The sequence below is a fragment of the Epinephelus fuscoguttatus genome, linkage group LG5, assembly GCF_011397635.1.
Source record: "Epinephelus fuscoguttatus linkage group LG5, E.fuscoguttatus.final_Chr_v1".
Classification (NCBI taxonomy): Eukaryota; Metazoa; Chordata; class Actinopteri; order Perciformes; family Serranidae; genus Epinephelus; species Epinephelus fuscoguttatus.
The window spans coordinates 3660390-3668739 of NC_064756.1; positions in this window are offsets into that span (position 1 = coordinate 3660390).

Genomic DNA, 8350 nt, shown 5'->3' on the forward strand with positions numbered 1-8350 from the left:
CTGGTTAGAATTCAGTGGTCGAAGGTCAAAGTCACTGTGACCTCAAAAAACATGTTTTAGGCCATAACTTATGAGTTCATATGTTAATTATGACCAAAATTTCACACAAATGTCTAACAGGATATAATGATGAAGTGATGATGTTTTATATCCTAAGGTCAAAGGTCAACTTCATCATAAGGTTCTGTATAAAACAGTATTACTCAACGTCATATCTCAGGAACAGAAGGGGGGACATTTGGTCAGATACTGAATTGGTGACTCTAATATTGAGACTGTGCTGACTGTATAGATCTTCTGTGTGTGTGAAGCATCCATGATTTCACAGACACACATGTAAACTGTAACTGCAACTTGACTGCTCTGCAGAGGCATTCAACCACAATGCAGTAATTCTCGTGTCTTCTTTTCTCTCCCTATTACAAATTAAAAGAACAGTTTCTTCCTCGCCATCTCAGCTTCAGAATTTCACCTCTTTTTCTGGGAACATTTGATGTCCTCATAGCTGCTGCGTGGGCTTCTTCTCTCTTCTGGAAGGTGTCGAAGAGCCATTTGTATCCGAGTCTGTCCAGTGCTGTCAAGATCTGCTTCATTTCAATGTCTTCAGCAGCATCTTTACACCGTTTCCTGTGTTGTAGCAATTACATGTACAGTCATTTTAAGACTAGCAGCACCTTAGAAGCATCAAAAATGACCAGTTTGGACATTTGGTGGTGGTGAAATAGGAGGAGAAATATAAAAGGTGAATTTCTCCTTTTTTTCTTCAAAGGGGAATCTATCATTGTAGTTGTGGACGTTTGCTATTTACAGCTGTATTTCTTTATTAATAAGTGTTTGCTACTCAGATTACAGATCCTGTTTAGGCCAAAGCATCGTTAGTAAGACCAAGGTGAGAGCTTGGTAGAGAAGCATCCTGTCAAAGTGTCCTTGAGCCAAATGCTGAACCTGCTCGCTCAGTGTAAGCAGATCTGAATGTGAGCTGCTGACACACCTTTGTAATGAACAAAGGAAACTGCAACATATGTCAGGCAAACGTTCAGACACAATGTGTGCATATTCAGGAGGACTCGTGGTCATACAGGTCACATTTCAGGGTGTGGAAGTTTGTCACAGTGACTCCAGTCAAATCTAAATTTGCAGTGTATCTAAACTCATATCAGTTAACCTAGTTCTGTTGGGATGGCACTTTAATTTGATGTTTCAGTTTATCCAGCTTTAACTGATGCTAACTCTTCTTCTGAAAAAAACGTGAACGTGTGCAGTGAAGATACAAATAGAATTGAAATTGGACAATGTTAATTATCTCATGTTTTAGTTAAGTCATAACTATGTGAAGATATTTTGTAGATTTGAGCCTGTGACAATCTAAAAGCACAGCCAGGGTGTGGGATTTTAGGTCCAGTGTATTCTGTGTAAGAAATTTCAGACTAGTTGTCAGAGGAAAATGTTGGTATTGTACATTTCTGCAAACAACAATACATTACATTTCCACGCTTTTCAGCCACCAAACGTGGGTGTTTTTTTGGAACCCATGGCTGTTTTTCCAGCTGCCTTTTTTCCCGCAGAATTCTGTGTGTTGCTGTGTTGCTTCTATTGCTGTTTTTTTTAGCAGCTTTTAGCCCCCAAACTTAGGTGTTTTTCAGGGACCCATGGCTGTTCTTCCAGCGGATATTCAGCTCCTAAACGTGATGGTTTTTTAGGGACCTATAGCTGTTTTTCAAGACGCTTTTTGGCTTCCAAATGGGTGTTTTCTGGGGACCCATGGCTGTTTTTACAGCTGTTTTTCAACTCCCAAATGTAGTTTTTTAAAGGGACCTGTGGCTCTTTTTCAAGGAGGTCTTTAGCTCCCTAACATGTTTTGTTTTTTTTTGCGGGGGGGGGGCCCATGGCTGTTTTTTCAGCTGCTTTTCAGCCCCCCAAATGTGGGTGTTTTTTTGGGACTAGTGTCTCTTTTTCCAGTGTCTTTTTAGCCCCCAAATGTTTTTTATGGTGATTGGTTTGTAAAACAAATACTAATTAAAGTTACTAACAGTAAACTAAAGTTCTGTTATTTAAAAAGCTTAAATGGACCTGATGGTCTGTTTGAAGTTTATTTCCCTGTTATAACTTCCAAATCTCTCTAGACTTAACTCATCCTTAAACTGCTGCTGTCAGCGTCCTCAGAGGGTCGACGGGCCACATGTTGAGACTCACAGCAGCAATAATAACACATGTCTAGCCGTCTGTAAAGTGCACGGTGACGATAATTCCCTACTGTCAGTTGAAATCGGCAGCATACTGTCTTGCTGTCAGGCCAAATCTCTGGGATTATGTTATTACAGCCGTAATGCCAGAGTACAGTAGCTACACACACACACACACACACACACACACACACACACTGATGGTTTAAAGGCATTTTAATGGACAAAGTGGGGTAATAATCATGTCAGTTTCGACGATGTGTCGGAGTGTAAGTGAACAGCGATCTAACAAAGAGCTTCATCACTGAACTGGAAGCAGCTTTGAATAGCAGATGGAGAATATGTCGAGATAATGATAATGTCTGAGTGGTTACAGTCGTCTTTAGATTTGCTTCTCATTGGGCCACACTTGAGGTCAAAGACACGGAAAAAAGGCAGAACAGATGGATTACATGTCAGGATTATAACGTGAAGACACCAGCTGCTAAATCTACACCTACAGAATGTGTACTGGGCTCACATACCAAGCTTCTGTCTTCATACTTAGATTAAATTACATCAGGACATTTAAATTTGTGAGGAGTTTAGCAAAGAACTGACTGCAGCTAAGTGACTGACATTTAGGCTACAGCTGCTCTCATTAGATCAAATTAGAGTCTGCAGATGGAGGATTTGGGGTCAAGTTTAAAGACATTTTAAGCACAGAAATGATTCAGATGGAGAGCAGAGTTAACACTAGCTGGTGCATGCTGCATGTGTGATATTAATACGGTAGAAGTGGTCATGTTATAGTTAATATGGAATGAGCTCACTATATACTGCTAGTCCCCTAAAGGCTGCAACATTCATTACAGTGCATGGCATTCAAGTGGATGTTAAGTTACAACATATCTGCTACATAATAATGTACAAATGTAATGTATCCATGGTTTACAGGATACACACAACGCCAACATTTTTTCTGGCAGTTGGGTTGTCACCTCGATGGCAGCCCAGAAAAGCATAATTCCAGCTTTATGCAATGCCATGGGATGCCACTGATGTATGCAGCACTGAATAAGATGACACATGTCAAGTTGCCATGAGAGTATAGGCTTACATAGAGAAATGGGTGCGGGTGTTTCATCATAAGCCACCAGTGTTTGTTTCCCATCAAATGGCCAACAGGTCAAGATCAGCAAAGATTTACAAATGATGAAAGAATATTCATTGATGACTTTATAGACCTGTAAAGTGGAAAGTACACTCGCCGGCCACTTTATAAGGTACACTTGTTCAGCTGCTCGTTAACACAATAGCTTATCAGCCAGTCATGTAGCAGCAGCAACTCAGTGCATTTAGTCATGTAGACATGGTGAAGACGAGCTGCTGAAGTTCAAACGGAGCATCAGAATGATGAAGAAAGGTGATTGAAGTGACTTTGAACGTGGCATGGTTGTTGGTGCCAGACGGGCTGGTCTGAGTATTTACTGGGATTTTCAGCACAACCATCTCTAGGGTTTACAGAGGATGGTCCCAAAAAGAGAAAATATCCAGTGAGCCAAAATGCCTTGCTGATGCCAGAGGTCAGAGGAGAATGGCCAGACTGGTTCAAGATGATAGAAAGGCAACAGGAAGTCAAATAAGCACTGGTTCCAACCAAGGTGTGCAGAAGAGCATCTCTGAAGCAACAACACCTTGTCCAACCTTGAAGCAGATGGGCTACAGCAGCAGAAGACCACACCAGGTGCCACTCCTGTCAGCTAACAACAGGAAACTGAGGCTACAATTCACACGGGTTTTCTCACCAAAACTGGACAATAGAAGATTGGAAAAACCACATTCAGATGGAAGCATGGATCCATCCTGCCTTGTATCAACGCTTCAGGCTGCTGCTGCTGCTGCTGGTGGTGTAATGGTGTGGGGGAGATTTTCTTAGTACCAACTGAGCATGGTTTAAACACCACAGCCTACCTGAGTATTGTTGCTGAGCGTGTCCATCCCTTTATGACCACAGTGTACCCATCTTCTGATGGCTACTTCCAGCAGGATAACGCACCATGTCACAAAGCTCACATCATCTCAAACATGACAATGAGTTCACTGTACTCCAATGGCCTCCACAGTCACCAGATCTCAGTCCAATAGAGCACCTTTGGGATGTGCTGGAACGGGAGATTCTCATCATGGATCAACTGTGTGATGTCATCATGTCAATGTGGACCAAAGTCTCTGAGGAATGTTTCCAGCACCTTGTTGAATCTATGACACCAAGAATTAAGATAGTTCTGAAGGCCAGTGGGGTCCAACCTAGAGTTACCACCTGATGAAGTATAGCTGGTGAGTGTATATGAAATCCCACCTCAAAAAATCTGAACTATCCCTTTAAGGTCCCAGAACTGTTATCATTTTATTTTTCACAAATATCCAAAAGGAAAAAAACAGACAGAAAACAAAGCTAATAGTTTACTTTCCAAATTTTTATTATTAACTTTTTTGATTTATTTACAAACCAAACAGCACGGTACTTTACATAATCAAGATTTTTTTTTTTTGGACAACAACAAACAGATGCTGCTGTGTGATATGAAGTGAGACAAAACTGGAACACATTCTAATGTGGAGACACCAGACTGAAGAGTTTCTCTCCAAAATGAGACATGATACAAATCCACACTTAAGTCTTTCAGACTGATTAACAGGAGAGAGTAATCACAAAGGCTTTTTAAATACGTCTAATTACTCTAAGTGACGCCTGCCTCCACATTTCACACCACAAACTGAACTCAGAAGGAACAGATGTTTAGTTCTTAAAACCATTTTCATTACTTTTCCCTTTCATCTAAATTTAATAGCCCCATAAACAAATACTGCTCCGTGCTCTCACACTGTGGCAGATATTTTGCTTTAATGAGATTTGAATGTGGGTAAAAAAAAAAATAATTCTCAAATCCTGGCACTTACAATACTTCAGTTTTACTCCGCAGCCTGCAGACAGCTGTAATGGCCCTATACTCCTGCACACTGAATTTAAAATGAAACAGTACGAGCCGTCAAACATGCTTTATCTAAATCTCCATCATGGCTGCTTTATGTAAGAAAATATAAATGCTGAATCAGATATTCAGATTAGGATTGTGAGGAAAAAACAACCATAAATTCAATCTCAAACCTGAAATCAGCCACACACAAAACCCTAAAACACTGGATGTGATGTTCCTGATAACAGCGAGCTGCTGCAGGCTGACGGGAGCCGACAGCAGAGAGGGAGAGTGGACTTTTCCCTGCGGCGCAACTGGATGATGTATAGAGCGTTTAGTCCATTCAGACAAGTCACTGTCAACACTTAGCAGGCTGGAAAACACACACACACACACACTAGTCTATATGTTCACATGGCTGCTGGACGCTCAGAGCGATAATGGCTGCTGTCATATAAAACACACGAGGCTGGGACAGGAGTAACGTGTGTGTGTGTGTGTGTGTGTGTGTGTATGTGAGCAGATACTAAGTGGCCATGGTCGTGTGTGATCAAGCAAATAATTGAATGAATAAAGTTTTGTTTCTGTGTACGGGGAGGACAGATATTGAAATAGATGGGCATGCTTGATGGGTTCGTCTGGCAGGGTTTCCATTTAAATAATGGAGACAGAGGACATGGAGACAGGGAGAGGATAGCCACTTTTTCACCGCCTGTTGAAGGCAGAAATATCGCGCCGTTATGCCACCTCGCCATTCTGTATATTAGGTACAATCATGGAATGGGGGGACAGAGTGGTCTCACCTCTGAGCCGGGACTGGAGGTGGCAACAATGTCAAAAACACGTGACCATGGGTGGAACAGATGTGATGTTTTTATCACGCATTATGTTGGTGACCCACCACAAGAAGGCAGCTGTTAGCTGTTAGCAGCTAACTCAAAGTAGAACAGCGGCCATAAAAATCCCCAAATAGTGAAATCAGTGAGGTCCAGGAGCTCCTACCCTCCCTGCAGAGGACGAGATCAGCCGCCATACAACAGAGATGGTAAATGATTATTACTGAAATGTTGTGTCGTTGTTATTGTTTAGAAAGTCCTGCTGATGTGTATGTTATGTGTCACACTGGAGGCCAAGGCTGTTTTGTTACATGTCACGCCTCTTTTGCTTCCGTGATGTTGGCATCAAAGTACAGCATGGGGCCATTTCTGAAAGCCCGCACCTGCCCATACCTTTAAAGCTCAGTACCAGAACTGACCCATTACCCGTCATTACGTCTCAGTCAAAGCTAAGGGCTCCAAGGGCGGAGTCAAAAGTTTCTGACAACAAACGAGGCGATGGTGGAGGAAGTTGTAATGTTGTACCTTTCAGTGGAGGCAGCTGGTAGACGACAGTGGTCTATGAGGCCATTCAATAAATCACTGCATGTGGATGGAGGATTCTTTTCACTACAAACTCATTCTGTGCTGTCATTTTGTAAATGCTGCCTCCTACAGTCGTATGTCACTTGAACTACACTGCGCTGCCTCCATGACCTCCTGTGGTATCAGTATCTGAAAGCTTTCAGAAAACGTGCGTAAATATGGACAAAATGAACGTAGAGTACAAAGAGAAGGCTCCATCCGTGTCCGTACACATTTCTAACTTAGAGCATTGTCACGGCCAGCAGCCACTTTGCACAAGTATCTGTGTGCCAATGGGCATGTCAGTCTTTAAATGAGGTGTGGTCAGATGCATTGTTAACGTAACAAAACAACTGACCAGAATGGTATGGTATTTTCCAACACATGCTCACTCCAACCATGTCATAACTTGACGTTTGGTCATGGACTTCCACATCAAGATATGACGTCCGAGGTACCCTGGGTGTGTTGGTTGTTGACGTTCTGGTACGCCGTGTCAACTTCAGCCTGTTACATGCATTGTCTGTTTTCAAACTATACTTCGGTTTTCAAAGGAAATGTACAGTTTGCATACAGTCTCTTTCAAAATAAAAGCACTATGTCGGTAAAACACTGCAAATTGATGTTTTTCCTTCAACACCAAAAGCTTATGGTTACATTTAGGTAAAAGAGCAGGGTTTGGCTTTACAATCTACCCCCTCCTGGGTGATAGTCACTTGTTGTTGGGCCTATCCGCCACATATATATTGGTACAACACTGCAAATTGACCTTTTCTTCTCCTCAACAAAAAATGCAAGTGGTTGGGTTTAGAAAAAATGAACAGAGTTTGGCTTTACAGCAAACACCGGCCCCCCAGGTGATAGTCAGTGGCTGCTGAACCCATCCACCACAATGATGATTCAGATGTGCCTCCATAGGCGGGTTCACAACATACATACACACTGCTTGTCACACACACAGGGAAGTGCAGATGGGTTGCAGGTGGGTGAAATAATACATCATCAATGAAGAAAATGTTAATGAAATTCTCTTCAGTGTGAATGTAAGAGAGAGCAGAGCTGCAGAACACTGTATGCTATACTGACAGCATTTCCACTGCTTTCCGTCAGACAGACCAATCTGACAGGGAAGATATTTATAGCTTCAGTTCCTCATCTCTCATCAAAGGCACCAGACCCTGATGAGAAAAACAGTAATTCTAGCTCACTACTGGAGCTGTTGATCTATGACCGCTTTGATCAGTTAATTAGGTTGTGTTATTGTGTGAATTTGGTGCATCCAAAATAACCATTTTAAACACCAAAGTCACACAATAGCACAAACAAACTAACCAATGGAGGCAGCAGTAGAACAGCAGCTCCTGTGTTCAGCAATGTTAAATCACAGTTTTTCTCAATGGAGTCTGGTGGCTTTAAAGAGAGCAATATAATAGCTTCAGTTCCTCATCAGAAATCACTGTTTTATGGAAAGGTAAAGTGGCTAAAATACGTTTTGTTGCTGACCTGTCCACAGCAGTACATTGCTAAGCTTCCTTGCTGTACTTGAGACTGCTTCTCCAAACTGGGGGCGTGCTGACTGTAGATAATAAGCTGACTATGTATCTCATTCAAACCCACTTTAAAAAAAATCTGAACTATCCCTTTAATTAGCCAGCTGTAGCACATCTGTCCTTTTTTGCAGAAAAAACCTGCCAAAACTTCTTTACAGAGACACAAAGAAACAGTGAAACAATTAAATAATTTTCATGCACAGTCTGTGATCTGATGGTATAAACTTCACTGGAACAAAGCTGGAACAAGCTGGATG